The sequence below is a fragment of the Solanum stenotomum genome, chromosome 8, assembly GCF_019186545.1.
Source record: "Solanum stenotomum isolate F172 chromosome 8, ASM1918654v1, whole genome shotgun sequence".
Lineage (NCBI taxonomy): Eukaryota > Viridiplantae > Streptophyta > Magnoliopsida > Solanales > Solanaceae > Solanum > Solanum stenotomum.
The window spans coordinates 51,926,742-51,949,262 of record NC_064289.1 but is presented as its reverse complement, the minus strand read 5'-3'; the positions used below and the strand labels follow the sequence as shown (position 1 = coordinate 51,949,262).

The 22,521-nt window shown below is 34.4% G+C and overlaps 1 protein-coding gene and 1 pseudogene across 3 annotated transcripts in view; one reads left to right on the top strand and one right to left on the bottom strand.

Annotated features, from left to right (window-relative positions):
- LOC125875232 (probable serine/threonine-protein kinase PBL9) overlaps positions 1–22,521 on the bottom strand; it is a 1,122,098-nt gene that overhangs the window by 874,953 nt on the left and 224,624 nt on the right. The window contains exon 1 of one of the 3 annotated variants that reach the window (XM_049556336.1): positions 20,291–20,300. The exons of the other annotated variants lie outside the window; for them this stretch is intronic. The gene's annotated coding sequence lies outside the window, so the exon portion shown is untranslated. Of the gene's footprint in view, positions 1–20,290; positions 20,301–22,521 lie in introns of those variants that run through there. 3 annotated transcript variants of the gene reach the window in all.
- Positions 10,308–13,799, top strand: LOC125873925 (beta-amyrin 11-oxidase-like; annotated as a pseudogene).

Sequence of the window (22,521 nt, the reverse complement as noted above, 5' to 3'; positions counted from 1 at the left end):
AGTCTTTAATTTAGGATTTAAATACTTTTGAATGTTATTTTAAGTTTGTTATTTTATGTTTTGTTTAGACTATTTATAATTGTGTGTGTTTGATTGGGCTGAATAGTGTAAAATTAAATTGAATTGAATTTGCAGGTGGGCAGCAGAAGCTGAGTACTGCTACTGTCAAAAATATTACAGAAAAAGCGACGGACAGCGTGGTTTAGTCCGTCGCTTTTTTGAGTTTTAATTTTTTTAAAAACCCAGAAAAGCGACGGACAGCGTGGATTTTTCCGTCGCTTTTTTGGGTTTTTAAAAATAGAATTTTTGGATAAGCGACGGACAATGTCCTTTTATCCGTCGCTTTTCTGAGATTTTCAAAAAATAAATTTCGAGAAAAGCAACGGACTGCGTCGCCCTGTAGAAATTTAAAAAAACAAAAATTAAAATAAAGCGACGGACTCCGTCGCTTTTTTAAAAAAAAATTTAAAAAAATAGTCGAAAAGCGACTCAGTCCGTCGCTAAAAGAGACGCAGTCCGTCTCTAAAAGCGACGCAGTCCGTCGCTTTTTGAAAAGCAACGAGCTAAAAAGCGACGGAAGTGACTGCGTCGCTTTTCTGTCAATTTTGACCAAAAAAGCGACGCAGTCCGTCGCTTTTGGCCGTCGTTTTTTGACAATTTTTTAGTAGTGGTTTGGATGGTGGGAAAAAGCCCTAATCTAGGTATGGGGATCAAGGGTCTGAGCTAGGGTTGATATTATTGATTATGATCCGGATAATTGGGTCTTGATTGTTGATCCTTGCGTATAAATTATTATTTGTAGACATAGAATAAGCGAAAAGAATCTTGAAAGGGAAGATTCAAGTGCCTTAGGGGATTCAAGCTTGGATTCGAGGTAGGTGATAGTTGTGATTTCATGTTGGTGTGATATATGATTGTAATTGCTCATTATGATGCATGTATGTAAGCAAACGTTGCATTATTGATCACCCTAATCATCAGTGAGGATAATTGAATTATTGTATGTCATGAATCACCTTTTGTTGTATGATTGTAAGAATATACATTGTGATTGAGATTGTGGTTTGTTGAATGGATCGGGTGTTACTTTTCGACACTAACTTGGATCGGTTGCCACGTTTCGACATAAACATTGGATCGGTTGCCACGTTCCGACATAAATATTAGATCTGATACCACGTACCGGTACGCTAATAGTTTGGATGTGGGTTCCATGAGAGGACCATTGAATTGGGTTCCGTGAGAGGACCATTAAATTGTATTGTGTATCTACTTGTGATTATTACGTTCATATCTAATGATGATTGATATTGGAAGACTTTATGTTACTCTAAATTGATAACCAATGTGTATTATTGAGAATGTGGGATGCTACATTGATCCTGAAAAGATGACAAATATTGTATATGTTTGGTATACGTCATTTTATAATGTTGTGGTTACTCATGTATGTTTCACTTATTAGGATAGCTGTGTGATCCTATCAATACACTGTGGTTGTGTACTGATATTGCACTTGCTTGTTCTTTGTTGAGTACAGGTCATCTTCAAGCGGCTATTGATAGACCTCAGCTAGGTGACTATTGAGCGTGATCGAATTCAAGGGTGACCCAGTTCTTTCAGGTTGTCATGGATCTCTCTTGTTTAAGTCCATTCTTTTCAGACTCAAACTATTTGTTTAAGGTGTTTGTTTAGTTTCAGGGTAGTACCCTTTTTTCTTAGACTTATCATTAGTAGAGTTTTGGTACAATGACTTTCAAGTTCTAGAGGTTGTTCTTCCACATTAGTTTGACAAGTTTATTTAAGTCTTTAAAGTTTATGGGAACTCTATATAATTTCTGCATTTAAACCTGCTTTTGTATCTTTAAATGTCTTAGTTTTGATTAAGTTGTGTAGTTCTTGGTTAGGTAATTAGTATTAATGATTCTCACACTAGAGGGTTAGTATGGGTGCCAATCACGATGGCTTGGGTCGTGAATAAGTTGGTATTAGAGCCCTAGGTTCGTTGATCTCATTGTACCAAAATGAATCTAGTAGATACGAAGACATCCGTACTTTTCTTTGAGAGGCTATAGGACTTTAGGAAAAAACTCACTTCTTTCTACTCTTTCGTGTTATGACTTGAATTCAATTGATATTTGGGCGATACAAATTCGTATCTTTCCTCCTTCATTCTATGGTCTGAACTAGAGCAACAAAAGTGGTAACACCATCACGAGCAAGAAAGGATTGTGTATAGACTACTAACAGTTGAATAGGGTTACCATTCAGAACAAGTATCCATTGCCTCGGATAGATAAACTTTTTGACCAATTCCAAGGTGCATCAATTTTCTCTAAAATTGTTTTAAGGTCTGGTTACCATCAGTTAAAGATTGAGGCGATTAAGAATTGGGTTCGACCAAGTTCTATGATTGAAATTAGAAGTTTTGTGGGGCTCACTAGCTACTATTGTCGCTTGTGGTATGAGTTGAGTCTAATTGGTATCTCCTGATTCCAATTGGTATCTCAACGAAGTGAACTAGATGTCGTAGTTCTGGCTGAAGGGACACAAGCAATTTAATTGGAAATGAGAAGGTTCCAATTGACATCTAGCCTTATGGGTCGTATAAGGAATAAATGATCAGTAATGATCGTCTATTGAACTAACTAATTAAAGAATTTGGACTTGTCTGCAAGTTGTAACTGTTTGAGTGTCGTGAAACGTTTTGTGAAAAGAAAGTCATCACGAGATTAGGTACAAGAGTCTAGATAAATTACGATGTGGTTCGTAAGCGAGAAATCTGGATGTGCGTTGCGACCAACTGATAATTGTGTGAGATCTGGGTGTATCCTTGGGATATGTGTGTGGTAGTGTTGAAACGATGTAAAAGGATTCTAAAGTGCGTACTTCATTGGGTTGACCAAGGGTAGACAATAATTGTCCTAAATAAGGGGATTTTCTTAAATGCCTAGTTATAGCCAGGAAATCTAGGGGATATATAGAAAAGAGAGGAACCCATAAATTGTTGGCAGGGGTTCTGTTTCCATCAGGGCCGCTGGGGCAAGATTTTCCCTGCCACGGGGAGACCCCCTGTTTTCCCCTAGTCACAATTATGGACCCCGAATCATACCCAAACTAACCCTCGCGACCTAATTCAGTGTTCAACAATCGAATATAAGTTATAAAGTGTGTTGAAATTGTGAGGAACCTGGGCATATGAGGAGGAAATCAGCGAGGCTGTGGAAATGGTAATGCGGGTAGAGGAGCAGTGTAGCCAGGCAAGGAGGTTGCCCGGCAATATGACAAGGCTTAGTTTTATGTTTTTTCGAGCAAGACCGAGTTTTGAAGGTGTGATGCAGTGGGCACAAGTGCTACTTTTGTCTGTGCCCGGATGGCTATTGTTTTGTTTGATCCGGGTTCTACTTATTCTTATGTATTTGTGTGATTTGCCTCAGAATTTGATATGATTTGTGATATACTTGATGCTCACATCCATGTTTCTACCCCAGTTGAAGAGTTAGTCATAGTCACCCATGAGTATTGAGTTGTCCTATTGTGCTTATCGATTTTCAGATTTGGGTTGATTTGGTTATGCTAGATATGACTTACTTGATATAGTCTTAGACATGACTTGGTTGCCCCCTATTATGTTGTGCTTAATGGTAATGCTAAGTCGCTAACTCTAGAGATCCCAAGTAGGGAAAGGTTAGAGTGGAGGGGGTACAAGCCTAAGTCAACTAAGGTCATATCTTTCGTGCGGGGTAGGAAACTGGTGGGGCAGGATTGTTTGGCGTAATTGGCTCATATTTGGGATGTTGAGGTTGAATCTCTCTCTATTGAGTTTATTCATGTGATGTCAGAATTTAGAGAAGTGTTTTCTACTGATTTGTGGTATGCCTCCGGATAGAGATACAGATTTCTACATTGACTTGGAAACTATCACTCGCGCCATCTCCATTCCTCTTTATCGTATGGCTCTGGCAGAATTGAGTGTGCTTAAGGCTCGAATCCAAGAGCTTCTTGATAAAGGTTTCATCCGTCCTAGTTCTTCCCCGTGGGGTGCTCCTATCTTGTTTGTTAAGAAGAAGAAGGGTGGTATGAGGACTAGTGAATTTATCTTAAGCCATAAATGAGAGGATTGATACTAGAATGACAAGCTTATGGATAAAGAAAGTCTCATTGAGTATACTTGGGTGAAGGAAATTAAAGTATTTAGTAAGAAGGAGCGTATAAAATTGGGTTAGTTCTTTGAATTTGATGAGTTTACCTGAGTTTGAGGCGCCATGTTGATGACAAAGGTTGACTTTGTAGTGATAGTCAAGGCTAACGGAGTATAATAGTAATAAGAGTTCGTGATGGATTGTGACGGGATGTAACTATATAATAAATTATGGGTTCAGTGAATTTTGGTGTACTAATTACGACTTGCGAGTATCCAAGGTCGTGATTTTCTAATAATTGGTGAGTAACGTGGTTGTATGGAAAGTTTTAAGAGATAATGGAACACCACTCGAATAGAATGTTAAAGACTACAGTTATAATGAAGGAAAATATAGTGAAATGTAGTACAACCTTTACAGAGACGCTAGAACAATAATATTTTATTTGGTTGCGAAGGCTAAAGAGATATCCTTAGAAGGGTAGATAATTGGGTTCAGGCACACGTGATCTCATTCGTTTTGATGTGGCTATGGTAATAGTGTCACAAGTCCGTCAGATTGGTTAAAAACTATTAGAAATGACTTGAGAAAGGTGTGTACAGACATTAGCTCGAGTGTGATGATAAGTGCCTTGTTTTGTTTGAGTTTAGTAAGGAGTACGATTGAAATTTTAGTGAAAAGATATTGTAAGATCGATGGAGATGCGATCAATGCTAAGCGAAGATCCAGGATTTCATTAAAAAAATCCTCAAGGTATAAGCTAATGTTTATAGATAAAGGGATTGTGTTATATGGTTGAATTTACAATTCATATTTTTCATTATAAGTTTACATTCGTGGTGATATATTTTATCAAGATATGAATTGACAATATGGGAAACGATCATTTGTATCCGGTATTGAGCATTTGAAAGGAATTACACTTAGGTTGAGTCGAAAAATTTATTATTGTTGATTGTTAAGTACCTAATAAAGGTTTCATTTTAAAAGTGTTGGTTTATAATAAGGTAAATGGTCAAAGTGTTTATGATGGTTTTTAGTATTGTATGTATGATTCACTAGTTATGCTCTCGTGTGTTTTCACTTTTGTGGGTGGATCCCTAGTAGTAGATAAGGGGTACCAAATCCTAAGATGTTCTCTTGGTTGAGGGGGAAGATTGGGAAGATTTGGTTATTTCGAATGACATAATTGGTATTGTCTTGGAGTTGTTAAAGTATTTTAGTGGTTCTACATGTACCACCTTGCTTATGAGAATTCATAGAAGAGCTATCATGCATAATTATGGTTGTCCGACAATCTTAATATTCATCTTGTCGTCGAGGTCATGTATTGATTGTGTATGGTTAAAGGTGGGGATCATTGGGTCCAATTCTACTGTTCTTAAGGGTAATCTAAAATCACAATTAGTAAATCTATCATTTCGATAGTGTTGTTAGAGAGTTTGTAAGCTTGGACATATCCTTCGATGTGTATCTGATGTCTAAAGATCAAATGTTTTATAACTTAAGCTCATGGAAAATTATATTGTGAGATGGAGATGTTGACAAGGACTATGATGGTTTGGGTATTATGAGTGTCTGTTGGTTGGTTCAGGTTCACTTCTAATTGTAGCGAGTATTGATTTAGAATTTTATCATGGTTATGTGAGAAAGGATTCGTCCTGATGTTGTGTCAAAGTTATTGATAACATGTTGCAGACAAGTAAGCGATCAACTTCAGTGGTTATAGAGAATATCTTTGTGGTTAGTTAATTATACATATAACAATAATTATCACTCGAGTATTGTGATTACTTCATGGAGGCATTGTATGGGAGGATGTATAGGTATTCAATTGGTTGGTTTGGGGAAGAAGATTATATCAAAAGTGAGACTCAATTGTGTTAGTCAAGACCTTCTGTATGAAGAAGAACCAGTTGAAATTCTTGATCGCGATGTCCAGAAGCTAAGGACATGCGAGACAAGTATCCCCTGTTGTTCAGCGGTTCAAGTACTACTCTACCCTTACTATATGCTAAGGGCTTGTATGCGACCCCTTCGGGATCAAGTACGACGTGTTACGTCTAGGGGTACCCCTGGGTCGTGACACTTTCATGAATTCAAAACCCTAGATATGTAGTTCTTTTAGTTTATGAATTACACATGATAGGTCAGTTATTTCAGATATATACGTGCTTCAGTTTACGAATGTCAGATTATCAGATATAATTGTCGTATTCTCAGAGTTTGCATGTCAGTAAGCGAGATATCCAGTATTACAGAATTCAGTCATAAATTGTGAATTACACAATCAATTGAGAGTAGCTTAATACCTAGTGAAATAGGTTCAGTCACCCTCAAGTCCCAGAACTATGTGCCCCGTAGGTTGTAAGTCCCCTATGTGGGAATTAATTTAGTGATCACGTCAATCATGCCTCTATATCTTTGGCAAGGTATATTGGGTCCTCTTGATGAGGCATATACATCGAACTCCACATTTAGCTCATGTGGTTTTATGTCGGTTATTAGTAGCTTCCACAGTCAGATTCCTTTGCATTGACCATGTTATCAGTAACAGTCAGATTTTAGTCTCAGCATGTTATAAACGTGGTCATTGCATTCAGTTAGATCATGTTCAGTATTTTCAGTATAGTATTATGCTCATCTTATAGCATTGCTCAGTTATATGTTTTGTTCAGTTATGTATATTGTTCAGCTTTATTATATCCTGCATGCTCAGTACCTTTCAAGTATTGACGCATATTCTGCGCTACATCTTCTCGTGATGTAGGTTCAGGTCCTCATCATTCATATCACGCTTAGATCGGTTCCCGATCTTCAGCTCAGTAACATCGGTGGTGAGTCCTCATTCTCCGAGGACGACATATATGTTTCTTTTCTACTTTTAGTCTTTAGTTTTTTGTTTTTGCTAGATTTAACTAAGGCATGTCCCAGCACTTCTAGTCAGATAGAGGCTCATTTCAGACATAGTTAGATTCAGTTTAGCTTGGAGTTTGATATTTATTTTGTTATTAAACTCTCAGATTTTATATTCAGAGAATGGGTATTCCCCATCATTTTCAATTTATCTCATGTCTTATGCTTCCGCTCAATATTTCTTATTCCACTCTATATTAGTATGCTTATGATATGCCAGCTCAGGGTTAGCTTGGGGTCACTCATGATCCTAGGTCTTGTGTCCGCGTATTGGGGATAGCTTCAGGGCGTGACAAAAATGAAACAAGGTTAGGGATAACAATGGGGCGGGGCGGATGCGTGGCGAGGTAGGTTTAGGGCAATATTGGGCGGGGCGGGTTTAAGGTTGTATGGGACGGGTTATGGGTATATGTGATTTTATGTGAATCCAAACTTAATTTTAACTTTTTTACATGTTATTAGAGTGATAGAACATTATTTATTAAGATAATTTATGTAAAGCTACTAAAATATTCAAAATAGTAAATAAAAATGATTCAATAAAAGATAATATAAATTCTTACATGTTTTCCAATTGACCTCTAAAAAATAAATTTTAAGTTATTAATTAAAAACATAATTTATTTTTAGTGCATATCAAACTTAACTAGAAAAAGAAAATATTAAAAAAATTAAGCGGGGTAGATTTCTATAGGGCAGTCTATATGGAGCAGATTGAAAATGAAAAAAATAGTTATTCCAAATAGAACAGAACGGGTTAAAATATTTACGAATTAAGCTCAAGTTATCTTGTCCCGCTCTGCATCATCCTATTATCATCCCTAAATAAGGCTAGCGTGAAAATGGAAAAACGTCAAATTTGAGGGATTGTATATGTGTTTGGCATTGACCACACAGTAGTAAATACCATACACGTGGCGATTAATGATTAGATTAAACATGCGGCAGCTCTGTTCAAGAACAGAATTGGAGTTACCCGTTAATTTTTAACCCTGACATATTGTAGTTTGACTTAAAAGTGCATTAATAGTGGTCATAAATTTTTTCAGAGTTAAATGATAAAAAAAATTAATTAATATTTTAAGATGAATTTTTTAAATCATATTAATATAAAAAGAACTATAATTCATAATACTTTTATATAGTATTTCAATATTTAATTATTTATTTTAAACTATTGAATTAATGTGATCTAATTTAATTTTGAAAGTTAGTTAAATTGACTTTAAAAAAAGGTCACATGACAACTAAAAGAGAACGAAGAGAGTATATAGATGTGTTCTTTAATTCAATATTAATTAAAATCTATATTTTAAAATTTTGGGCATTCCGATTAAATTTGTATAAAATTTAAACAAGTAGACAAGGATGTGTGATATAGTATATATAGGACATCACGTAGGATGCAAATTACCATGGCAGACGCCACGTAGGACGCATATGTCTATTTACTCAACTTTATAATATAAGTTTAAGTGTCAATTTGTGTACACTCAAAGTTGGAGGGCATAAATATCAGTTGAAGTCAAGTTAAAGGATGTTTATGTATTATGTCTTTTGGATATTATAGTAGGATTGTGTATCGATCGATCTGATTCAATTTTGAAGTTTATCGACTCAACATAAGTTATTGATTCATTGGTCATGCTAAATCGTTATAGAATCACTAAGATTTATTGTTTTTATCAGTTATCAATTTAGCCGTTTAGATTTCAACAAAACAAATTATCATTGAAAATCACATAAAAACGAAGTAATAAATCAGATGAACCAGGCACATAACTTGACAAATTACATCTTGTTTAAAAGCAAATACTAACACTTAAGCTTGTAGAATAACCGAAAGTTTAAGGTATTTCGAATGGTATAAATATAATTATGGTTTAAAACCCAAACATAATGAACTATTTTGGGTCATTTCTCAATCTTATATATATATATAACATAGAACCTTAGACCCGTCTACGCGTGGCGCCACTACAAACCAAAATTTTCTTTTAATTTATTTATTTTCAAAACTAGTCTTCCTCTTTCATGAAAAGTTGTGACATTTATGAAAAGTTGTGACTTTTATGAAAATTTTTGACTTTAACTAGTCTTTCCCTTTTATGAAAAGTTGTGACATTTATGAAAAGTTATGACTTTTTATGAAAAGTTGCGACTTTAATGAAGTGTTGCGGCTTTTATGAAAAATTGTGACTTTTATGAAAAGTTGCGACTTTAATAAAGAGTTGCGACTTTTATGAAAAGTTCGGACTTTTATGAAAGGTTGTGACCTTTCCAAAGGGTTGCAACTTTCCCAAATAGTTGTAACCTTTCTGATAAAGCACAATAAACATTTGTTCACACTACCTTTTGTTGTCTATAAATAGAGGAATTTCCTCTCATTTTAAAACAACTAAAATTCTGAATATCTTCTTCTTCTTCACAATTAAATATTTTTTTACTTTGCTCCTATTGAGTGGCTCACTGACACCATTGCCCATTGCTTATGTTACAAATTCTGGTTTGTATTTTTACAGTCATTAATTTATGCTTATGTTATTAAGGATAAATGATAAGATGTAATAATTTTCATTTTCTTTTACATTATTAATGTTTGTTACTACGTAATTTTATATGTAAGATAATATAGTATTTTAGTTTTAATGACGGATAGGTTTTAAGTATTATTTTATAAATTCCATGATACTATTAAATTCCCGCGCGAAGCGCGGGTAATTTTACTAGTAATAATAATAATAATACTCCCTTCGTCCACTATTGTTTGTCAGGTATACTGAAAATAGTTGTCCAAAATTAATTGTCAATTTAAACAATCAAGAAACAATTAGTCACTTTTTTCCAATTTTGCCCTTAATAATTACATAACTACTGGTTTCAAAAAGTAGTCATTTTAAAGTTACAAGACTACTTTAATGTGAAAAAAGTTGTTTTTACAGTTTTCAAAAAGTACAAATCATTTTAATAATGATTGATAGTAGGGTTATATTGGTCAAATTGCACCTTATATTAAATTTTTCTTAAAGGTTGTGTATGATCTTACCCTGACAAACAATAGTGGACTGAGGGAGTAATAAAGTGGTGGGTGTAATAGTATATATATAGAGACCTCAAAGTCTATATATTGATAACTAACTCACACAATTAATTATTGGCTTCAAAAAGCAAAAATGGAGTAAAATTTAGTGTTATTATACACAAGTTTGGCAATAGGGATTTTAACCCTAATTAGTGTCCTAAAGAGGTATGCCAAAATATATCTTAAAAATACTAGGACAAGTTCAAGTTGGTGGATTTACAAAAGAAGAAAGCAAGCGTCTACATAGACTAACAACACCAATAAAAAGTCTCATATCATTATCATCAAATTACTTTGATTTTGCAAATGAAATTGTGAAAACTTCATTTGAGAAATTGGTTGCCATGGAAGAACCAATTGATATCCTCTTAGCAATGAAAAGGCCAACATTTGAAGTGTTAATGAGAATTCTTATAGGTGATGGAGTTGATCATGATTTGGTTGATGTTCTCTTTGAAGAGACTATCTATCTTATTCGTGGTTGTCATGGTTTGCCCTTTAATATACCAGGATCTTCTTACAATAGGGGATTGAAGGTAAGAAAATATTCTTATTATAAATGCTTCTAGCTAGATCTGATATACGTCTCGTTAAAAAAATGGTACTACTGGAAATTCATTGTTATTCCACTGAAAAATTTTTAGTGGCATCTATTTTCATAGATATTTTGATTGAATCGGCAGGAAAAATAATACTAATATTTTCATACGAAAAAATTAGGAAGTTTCTCATTATTTCAGTGAGAAGCAGTTTCCATATGTATTTTCACAGTGAGCTAATTTCATAGTACAAAATTCTTACTGATTTGCAGTGGAGAAAACTTCTATTGTGGTTCCTATCTACTCTCGTCATCTAACAAATAGAGCATATTTATCATTTTTTGTTAACGAACTTATATTTACTTAATTTTTTAAAAAATAATGTTAAAATCAATTGTTAAAATTATTTTTTTTCAAAAATATCACATGCCTTTAAAAGATAACTTCCCCTTTTTTTAGTTGGGTTGGATCTTGAGGGGCGAAAAAATGGGTGAGATGCTTTTTAAAGCCAAATGACATTTTTGAAATTAAAAAAACTAATTTTAGGATTTTTTTTTTTTTAATTCAATAAATGAGAGTTTTTTAACGAGAAGTGTAGATATATACAGGTTGGAGAATGAAACTCTCACCAAAAGATTATGTTACTTTCCAATTAAAAATCCAAATACATGGTAAAGTGTTCAAAACTTTGAAAATACTTTTGCATGTGCTCTTAAATGTCTATTAGTTAGTTAAGTAAATCACATAAAATATGTCATTTTATTTAATCAATCGACATCAGTTGAAACATGTTTGACGTATTACGTCTTTTTAAGTCTAATATTAATGTGTATAACTAAAACAGATGACATATTTTTATTGATTAACTTATTTATATAATTAGTACTCCCTCTGTCTCTAATTACTTGTCCATTTTTGAATTGACAGACCTATTAAGAAAACAATAATTGACATAGTGAGTTTACCATTTTACCCCTATTAATTATGAAGTGAATGAATTAAAAATTTAAGATTTTCAAGAAGTTCTACTTTTTTCAAAGTAATTAATTGATGGTATAATATGTAAAAATTTGTCATTTCTTGATTTGTCAAAATGGACAAGTAATTAGGGACAACTACAAAAGGAAATGTGGACAAGTAATTAAGGAACCATACAACTTTTTTTTCGAAAATTTGAATCGAAAGTATCTAATAAAATCTTTTTATCATGTGTTCAGATGTTTAATTGAAGCAAAAGCGGCAATCTAAATATCTAAATGAAATTGACTAACAAATTTAAGAGAATATTAAACATTTACATTTAATGCATGTTAATTTTCAGGCTAGAGGAGCAATGTCTAAGATATATCAACATATATTAGATGAAAGAAAAGTGATGATTGGGAAAAACAAAACAAGGGGAAAGTCTAACATTTTACTACATATGATGTTAGACACTCAAGATGATGATGAACAAGGAAAAGGATTCAATGATGAGAAGATCATTGCAATGCTTGTTTCTTATACATTTGCTGGTTTTGAATCTGTTGGTTTGGACCGTTTGGTTGCATCAACAGCCATTATGTATCTACAAAAATATCCTCACTTCTTGAACAAAGCTAAAGTATACCTATATACTCATCACTACTTTTATTGTTCTTTTTTAAGGTTGTGTTCGATACGAATAAAAATATTTTTCAATTTTCTGGAATTAGAAAAAATAAGTTTCATGATTACGTCTTTCTTGCTCTGTCACACCTACTCATATAGCTCATCTTCACACCCACTCCTGTATACCCAACCTCCACCTCCATTTCTCTGTCTCCAATAGTATTTGTCTAGATTATATATAAATTTTTATTTATTTATATACTAAACACAAGAAAATAGATAGAAAATTCGCTTATTTTTTTGAAAAATATTTTTCTCCGTATTGAACACACCCTAATTCTTGTTGTAGGGGTAGTTTAGTCTTTTACGTTTAAAAAAAAAGTTAAATCATGCCTAATATATGTCTTGACAAATTTTCTATTTTTACAGGAGGAACAAGAGGATATAGTAAAGAGAAGATCATATTCAAATGAAGGCCTTAATTTCCATGAGATTAAACAGATGAAGTATCTTAGTAACGTAAGAGTTAAATTTTTTTTATTTTTTTTTGTAAAGTTCAAAATAAAATAACTTTGGACAAATTAACATGCATTAATTATTCTTATATCTCTTTTTTTCAAAATTAAAAGGTAATTAATGTATCGTTACGTATTGCTATGGCCAAAACAATATTCTTTAGAGAGGCAAGAACTACTATTAACATAAACGGTTAGTACTCTGCCTTAACTTTTTTTCTACTTATTTTATTAATATGTCAAATATTTAAGGTGGACTTTTCTAGGGCCTTGTGCATTTTTTGGCATGAGACTTTTCTGGGGAAATGAAATAATTATGTGACTTTGGTTTTATTACAAAACAAAGAAAAATAATTTTAGTAGGAAATATTCTTAGAGTAACCATTTATAAATTTTACCAACTTGAGCCTCTTATAAATCTTGTGCAGGGTATACCATACCCAAGGGGTGGAAGTTTTTGACATTTTCATGGAATTATCATTTGGATCCTCATACTTATGTAAGACCTAAGGAATTTAATCCTTCAAAATGGGATGTAAGTGACATGTCTTAATTGTTGTTTATGAATTTCTCCATTTACGAGACATTTGATTGCTGGTTAGAATTATACATTTGTTAGTAATATAAGAACTATTATGCAATATTTGTTATACAAAATTGTAAACTAGTCGTCAGATATTATACTTGACATGTTGAATTTTATACATAACAACTAAATGCTACAATAATAATATTCAGTATGCTAATTTTTAATACGTGAATAATTCACTTCCTTATCAGCAATCAAATGACCTATTAGTCAATATTAATGTAATTAATTATATTATACATAAATGGTATAATTTCCAAAGATGTTTTAGCATAATGTGACAAATTCTACAGGATCTTGAACCCAAGCCAGCCTCCTTTCTTCCCTTTGGAATTGGTCCCCAAAATGTGTCCAGGAGCCAATTTGGCCAGGCTTGAGGTTTCAGTAATTCTTCTTTACTATAAGTATTCATCCTTCATCACCTAATATTTACTATTCTTTCTGTTTTAATTTTATTTGTCTGATTTTGATTTGACACAAAATTTAATAAATTAAATAATATTTTTGAATATCTTAAACAAATGATGACATGTAGAATGTACTAAAATGTTATAAGTATGTTTGGTATGGAGGAAAGTATTTTTTGGAAAATATTTTTTATTTTATTTTTCATATTTGGTTGGACAAAAATTTTGAAAACTATTTCCTCTAGAAAAATAAATTCATTAAAAGTGAGGAAAATGACTTCCTTAATGAAAGAGGAAAAACAAGTTTTATAAGTAACATTCTATGTTTATTGATATATTTTCCCGGCCCATCCACCCTCCTTGCCTCTTGACCATCCCACCGAGGCCCCATTCCCCACCGGCTATCCCCTCCCATTCTTCTAGTGTTTTTGCTAAATTACATATAAATGTTATTTAATACTTCCTCTGTCTCAATTTATGTGACTTACTTTCCTTTTTAGTTAGTCCCAAAAAGAATGACACATTTTTATATAAAGTAACAATTTAACTATAAAATATATATTTTACCCTTAATAAAATAATTTACAGCCACACAAATTTATATCATTTATTTTGTACCACAAGTTCTAAAAGTCTTCTTTTCTTTCTTAAACTCCGTGTTGAGTCAAACTACCTTACATAAAACGGGAAGGAGGGAGTAATATTTTTTTGCTAACTTACCAAACATTAGAAAATAAGTAAGAAACCAACTTGTTTTCTTCGAGAAAACATTTCTTAGGAAAATTTCCATGAAAAATATTTTCTTTCATATCAAAGAGTACACCCTTAACCTTATGGTCTTAAACATATCAGTACTAATAGTATTTTCTATCAAATGATATTTCAATTTAATTGTTACTATATGATGCAGGGTGGAGCAAGTTAATCTAGAGAGAAAAATCGAACCTCCTAGATATTGTTTTGTGAGATTCAAGAAGCTCTAAGGATATCATATCATATCTTATGAATATGAATGACAATTTCATCATTTTCCATTTGCATTGCTCCTTTTTATGTGGATTCTATGTGTATGACCCTTTTTATGCAAGCCATCGTTGAAAATAATTAAGTTAAATGTTTTGATTTATATATTTTGTGTTATTCATTTGTCCATCTCCCTCTTCCATTCTCTTTTGTACCATATGATATTATCAATATTTTTATCTAGGATTTCAGTCATTGTATTTTAATTTTAAAAAATCCTTTCATTAATGCACATTTAACTAGTATTTGACAACTCATGTCGTTTAAAGAGTTTCAAAGACCACATTTTTTTTGATACACCAAACTTTAATAATATAATTAGATAAATTTATCATTTTTAGTGGTTATCGAAAATAACTACTAAAATTGAACAACATATTGATCTTTATGAGAACATGCAGGTTCAAATTTACAGAAATCATAATCGAATGATGTAAAGTTGTAAACATAATAGTCACAAAAGATCATGAAATATTCAGATTCACAAATCAACTCCAACTTTTTTTTTATATACACAATCCAAGTCATCGGGTCATGGGGACACCTACTGTGACACCTAGATAAAAAAATCTTTACCACATGATTTAAAACTGATAATGTGGAAGTAACAAAATATCAACTTATCACCTTATTTAAATACAAAATTACTCTCATCCTTAATTAAAATAAAATACTTTGGTACAATATACAGAACCCTCCCTAGGAATTAGTATAAACAAATACAACTTCTAGAGACACAATATCTAAAAATAAGACACAACTCCCAGCATAAGGAAAAGAGGAGTAGAAGTTATCGGAGAATATCATCGTCTTCACCTAAAAAACATAACTGATCTTGCAATCAGACTGAGCCAAATGACATAGTAAGAGTAGTATTATTACAATAGCATATATTGATAGACAACATCGGTCGATTCGAATCCACCAGATAATAATGTAAATAGCCAAAAGAAATATACAACTTGAAGTTATACAACCTTAAACCTTTAACCAAAACCCTTACTATCAAGTAATACTACATCTGAACTTCTACACTCTGTCTCAAACTATCTTACCTCATCCCGCTACCAGCTCCACCATTAAGAACCATCCCCCCTCTTATGTTGTCATAACCTAACCTCTCTATCATATGAAGGGTTTCTGAACCTGCTTATATATTCTATCAGACATAGTCTTACCTTATTGATTTTATTCTTGAATTCAAGCTTACCAATAATATCTATTAATCGGTTTGTCACCTCTCCAAAAATCCCCTACCAATGCTCTGGCCCTTGGCTCTCAGCCAAGGTAGTGGACCACCCACAAAATTCTTACTTGTCCCTTAGATTTAACTCACCTCCGGTGCAACACACTCCCGCAAGTAATCCGGACATCCAAAGATCCCTAATACGTCATTTACGGAGTTTAATATACAATTTCGGTCCACACAAGAACCATCCATCATTTAACACACCGATTTGGCCACTCGTGGACCAACATGGGATGAATACACCAAAATAAATAAACCTGATTCACTAATGAAATCACACATAAAAGAATAATCAAACATGTATCAAGTGTGGTACCCGAGCCATTCAATATAGAATATGTACCCGCGTGGTATCTGAGTCGATCAATATAGAACATGTACCAGCGTGGTATCCGAGTTGATCAATATAGAACATGTACCAGCATGGTACCCAAGCCAATCAATAAATATCTCATGCCAAGTGGGGTATCAAAACCAACCAATTATTTGTACCAGGCGTGGTACCCAAGCAAATAAATAAAATGTACTAGGTGTGGTACTCGAGCCAACCGAGAATCAAAAACATCACACAATCACAACCACAAAAAACACAACTACACTTGTAAAACCACAAATAATTAAGACCATTTCATTACATGAGATTGACAACAAGATATCTTTTTACATTCGTCCCTTTTCACTTACTTATTATACAGATAATACTAGTGAAATAGTTCATATACACACATAACGTAAATTGAGAAACAACTCGACCACCACCTACCTTATCAATCTTGAACCCACCTCAGAGAACAATACCCATTGCTAGTCATGGAGTCAACATTACCTACTACAGTAGTTCCTCATCCTATACAACAATAAACAATACGTTTTATCAACCTAGACTCCATGCCTGAAGGTCTTAGCAAGAAATCTCTCGTCAATTTACACGTATTATATTTTCAGAAACAAGTCTAATTAACTAGTTGGTTAAGTCTAGCCTACTTGGACTCCGGTCCAAGCAATTATCAAAGATATTGAGGACTACGACTATGATAAACAAATTGCAGCTAGTTGAGCTGAGCTGGCACACGAGTCAGTTAGAGTTTGTTAGAAGACATTTTATGTAGTTAATAGATTCTTAGAGATTATTAGCAAGTAGAATTTTTTGTATATAAAAGGTCCTAGCCTCATTCATTTAGAGTTAGACAATCCAATTTACAGATATTCAATGCAAGCCCTTTGAAGAAGATGTACTCTCTGTTTTCTTAATTGCTTCAATTTACATTTTTTCACCATTGATAGTGTATTGATTCAGCAATTTAACATGGTATCAAAGCTTAATTGATAGAGTTCTGGGTGAATTTTCCGCATCTCCATTTTTTTCCAGTATATTGCAGAGTTGAAGGATTGCGATGGTGACGAAGATCAACCATAATCATCCTTTGTATCTATCGACATCTGACATTCCGGGAGCTGTGCAAATTGGAATCCAGCTCACAGGGATGAAAAATTACTCACTATGGAGTCGAGCTATGCAATTAACCCTCTTGACGAAGAATAAGATGGGATTTATTGATGGCAGTCTTCGACGAGATGACTTTAAGGAAGAACTGGAGAAGAAACAGTGGGATCGATGCAATGCGATGGTCCTCTCTTGGTTGATGAATAATGTAAGCACGGATCTAGTTAGTGGTATCTTGTTTCGATCTAATGCAGCTTTGGTTTGGAATGATTTGAAGGAACGATTTGACAAGGTAAACATGTCACGTATCTTTCATCTCCACAAAGCAATTGTTACGCATGTTCAAGGAGTTTCTCCTGTTTCAATCTACTATTCGAAATTGAAAGATCTTTGGGATGAATATGACTCGATACTCCCACCTCCTTCCTGCGAATGTGCAAAATCAGTTAATTATACTGATAGTATGCTTAGGCAAAAATTACTTCAGTTTCTTATGGGGTTGAACGATAACTATGGGCAAGCAAGGAGCCAAATTCTAATGATGAATCCATCTCCTAGTGTGAATCAATGTTATGCAATGATTGTTCAGGATGAAAGCTAACGTTCCTTAAGTGGATCTGGACAAACGATTGATCCAACCTCATTATTCACTCACGGGCCTGGAGGCAGTGGTTTTGGATCTCAAGGTTCTCAAGGTTCTGGTAATGGAAGTAGTAATGGTGATTCTAATCGATTTCACAAAGGAGGAAATATATACTGCGATTTCTGTAACATGAAAGGGCACATTCGAGCCAATTGCAACAAGCTCAAGCACTGCACACATTGCAATATGCAAGGTCATACAAAGGACAGTTGTTATCAACTCATCGGTTACCCTGCCGACTACAAAGGAAAGAAGAAGGCAAATATTGTAACTGCACCTTCATTGCCTTAAATGCAGCACAATAATTTTAANAAAGGACAGTTGCTATCAACTCATCGGTTACCCTGCCGACTACAAAGGAAAGAAGAAGGCAAATATTGTAACTGCACCTTCATTGCCTTAAATGCAGCACAATAATTTTAACAATAATCTCAATTACCCAATGCAGTATACAGGTGATGGTATTGGCCATTTTGTTTCTCCCATGCAATTTACAGGAAATACAAATGGACACAGTTCTGGATCTATTACTGGAAATGTTGGATCTGGATCTGTGCCACAGTTTACTCCGAGTCAATATAACAACATCCTTCACCTGCTTAACAAACACATGCTGAGTGAATCCAGTGCAAATGTAGCAGGTATTTTTGCTGGTTTTTCTCACTGTAACAGTAATACTCATAGCTCAGCTTGGATAGTAGATAGTGGTGCTACTGATCATATGGTTAGTAATACAGCTTTACTTAATCATAGATTATCAGTTTCTCACCCAAGAAAGGTCCAACTCCCCACAGGGGATTCAGTTGTTGTTATACACTCAGGCAGTTCACAATTAACAAGAGGTGATATAGTTAAAAATGTGTTGTGTGTGCCAACTTTTTAGTTCAATCTTTTTTCAGTGTCTAAGCTCACTAGAGAATTGAATTGTTGTGTCGTTTTCTTTCTTGATTTCTTTATAATTCAGGATCTCTTCACTGGGAAAGTGAAGGAGATTGGTGAAGATATTAATGGCTTGTACATTACCAGACCACACCAACATCATGATAAATCAAAGAAGGCACTGACACCTATTAAAGGATGTGAAGAGGCTGAAACGTGGCATAAGAGACTAGGTCACATCCCTATGAGTGTGCTTAGGAAAATTAAGATGTTTGATAGTCCACAAAAACTTGTTCTACCTAGTTGTGATGTATGCCCATTGGCAAGACAAATTAGATTGTCATTTCCTATTAGTCAAAGTAGAAGTGAAAATTGTTTTGACTTGATTCATTTGGATGTATGGGGACCTTATAAGGCTACTACACATAATAAAATGAGATATTTTCTAACAATGGTTGATGATCATTCAAGATGGACATGGATTTTCTTAATGCACTTGAAATCTGATGTTTCTACTGTTTTACAGAATTTCATTTTGATGATTGACACTCAATTTGGACTGATAATTAAGACTTTCAGATCAAATAATGGTACTGAGTTCTTTAATGCTCAGTGTGATGGGTTGTTCAAGAGTCATGGGATTGTGCACCAAAGTTCTTGTCCACATACACCACAACAGAATGGTGTAGTGAAAAGAAGGCACATACACATTTTAGAGACTGCAAGGGCATTGAGGTTTCAAGGTCACTTACCAATTAGATGCTGGGGTGAGTGTGTCTTAAGTGTTGTACACATTATAAATAGAATTCCTTCTTTAATATTGCACAATAAATCACCTTTTGAATTGATGTATAAGAGATCTCCTGACCTGTCCTATATGAAAGTAATTGGCTGTCTATGTCACGCTACAAATCTAGTCAAAACTGATAAATTTGGTCCGAGGGCTATTCGATCAGTTTTAATAGGCTATAGTTCTACACAAAAGGGTTACAAGTTATATGATCTTGAGCATCAAAAATTCTTTGTTAGTAGGGACGTGGTGTTCAATGAAGCAGTGTTTCCTTTTCAGTCCCAGCATTGGCTGATTCACATGATACAACAGTATTTTTGGCTTTTCCTCCCTGTTCCTCTCATACTGAGGATGCAGATGCAGTCCAACCTGCTACAATAACAAGTGAGGAACTTATACCAGTAGCTTCACCTCCTTCAGCTGTTTCTGATGATCATTTACATCCTCTTCCTCAGAGAAGGAGATCTCACAGGACAGGCAAATCACCCCTTTGGCACAAAGATTTCATTACTACCTCCACAAGTAGATCAAACCATTGTCTTTATCCTATCTCAAACAACATTGATTACAGTTGTCTTTCCTTCACTTATCAATGTTACATTGCTAGTTCATCAGTTAAGACTGAACCTCAATTTTATTATCAGGCTGCTAATGATTGTAGATGGGTACATGCTATGAAGGAGGAAATTCAAGCATTAAAGGATAACAAAACTTGGGAGGTTGTTTCTTTGCCAAAAGGAAAGAAAGCAATTGGTTGTAAATGGGTTTATAAAATCTAATATAAAGCTAGTGGTGAGATAGAAAGATTCAAGGCTCGGCTAGTAGCAAAAGGTTATAATCAGAAAGAAGGCTTGGATTACCAAGAGACCTTCTCTCCTGTAGTAAAAATGATTACATTACGGACTGTTCTGACCTTGGCTGTTTCAAAGGGATGGGACATTCAACAGATGGATGTTTATAATGCCTTTTTACAAGAATATCTTGTTGAGGAAGTCTATATGCAATTGCCACAAGGATTTCAGCATGATAAGACAGGGGATCTTAAAGTATGCAGGTTACTTAAGGCTCTATATGGGCTGAAGCAAGCTTCTCGACAGTGGAATGTGAAGCTCACTACTGCTTTACTTGCCGCTGGTTTTCAGCAGAGCCATCTTGATTATTCATTGATGATCAAGAGGACTGCAGATGAGATTGTGATTGTACTTATATATGTGGATGATTTGTTGATTACTGGAAGCAGTCTACAACTTATAGATGATGTCAAACAAGTACTTAAGGCAAACTTCAAAATTAAGGACTTAGGCACTTTGAGATATTTCTTGGGCATGGAATTTGCCAGAAATGCCGGTGGTATGCTTATGCATCAACGAAAATATGCCCTTGAGCTCATTTCTGATTTGGGATTGGGAGGATCTAAACCATCTGTCACTCCTGTTGAGCTGCATTTGAAGCTTACCACACATGAGTTTGATCTACATGTTGGAAGTTCAGGTGCTGATTACTTGTTTAGCAGACCCTACTGAATATCAACGATTAGTTGGAAGGTTGTTATACCTTACCATAACAAGACCTGATATATCTTTTGCAGTCCAGCAGAGCCAATTCATGCATGCTCCTAAGGCTTCTCATATGGAAGCAGTTGTTCAAGTGGTGAAGTATGTGAAACAAGCTCCAGGTCTCGGCCTTTATATGGTTGTTCAGACAGCAGACATACTTCAAGCATACTGTGATGCTGATTGGGGCTCTTGCATTAATACTAGGAAATTCGTTACTAGTTATATGATTCAATTTGGAAGTGTNACTCATGTTGAGCTGCATTTGAAGCTTACCACACATGAGTTTGATCTACATGTTGGAAGTTCAGGTGTTGATTACTTGTTTAGCAGACCCTACTGAATATCAATGATTAGTTGGAAGGTTGTTATACCTTACCATAACAAGACCTGATATATCTTTTGTAGTCCAGCGGAGCCAATTCATGCATGCTCCTAAGGCTTCTCATATGGAAGCAGTTGTTCAAATGGTGAAGTATGTGAAACAAGCTCCAGGTCTCGGCCTTTATATGGTTGTTCAGACAGCAGACATACTTCAAGCATACTGTGATGTTGATTGGGGCTCTTGCATTAATACTAGGAAATTCGTTACTAGTTATATGATTCAATTTGGAAGTGTTTTGTTATCCTGGAAGTCTAAGGAACAGCCTACCATTTCCAGAAGTTCTGCAGAGGCAGAGTATAGGAGCCTCTCCTCCACTGTCGCTGAGCTAGTTTGATTAACTGGTTTATTCAAGGAGCCGGATATGCCATTGTCTTTACCTGTTTCTTTATATTGTGATAACAAAGCTACCATTTAGATCGCAGCTAATCCTGTATTCCACAAAAGGACTAAACACATTGACATTAACTGTCACTTCATTCGGGAAAAGGTTCAAGCTGGCCTTGTGATGATTCAATATTTGCCCACACAGGAACAGCCTGCCGATATCCTCACAAAGGGGCTAAGTTCTGCACAACACTCTTATCTAGTTTCCAAGCTAGGCTTGAAGAGCATCTTCATACCACCTAGCTTGAAGGGGGTATTGAGGACTACGACTATGATAAACAAGTTGCAGCTAATTGAGCTGAGTTGGCACACGAGTCAGTTAGAGTTTGTTAGAAGATATTTTATGTAGTTAGTAGATTGTTAGAGATTATTAGCAAGTAGAATCTNCAGC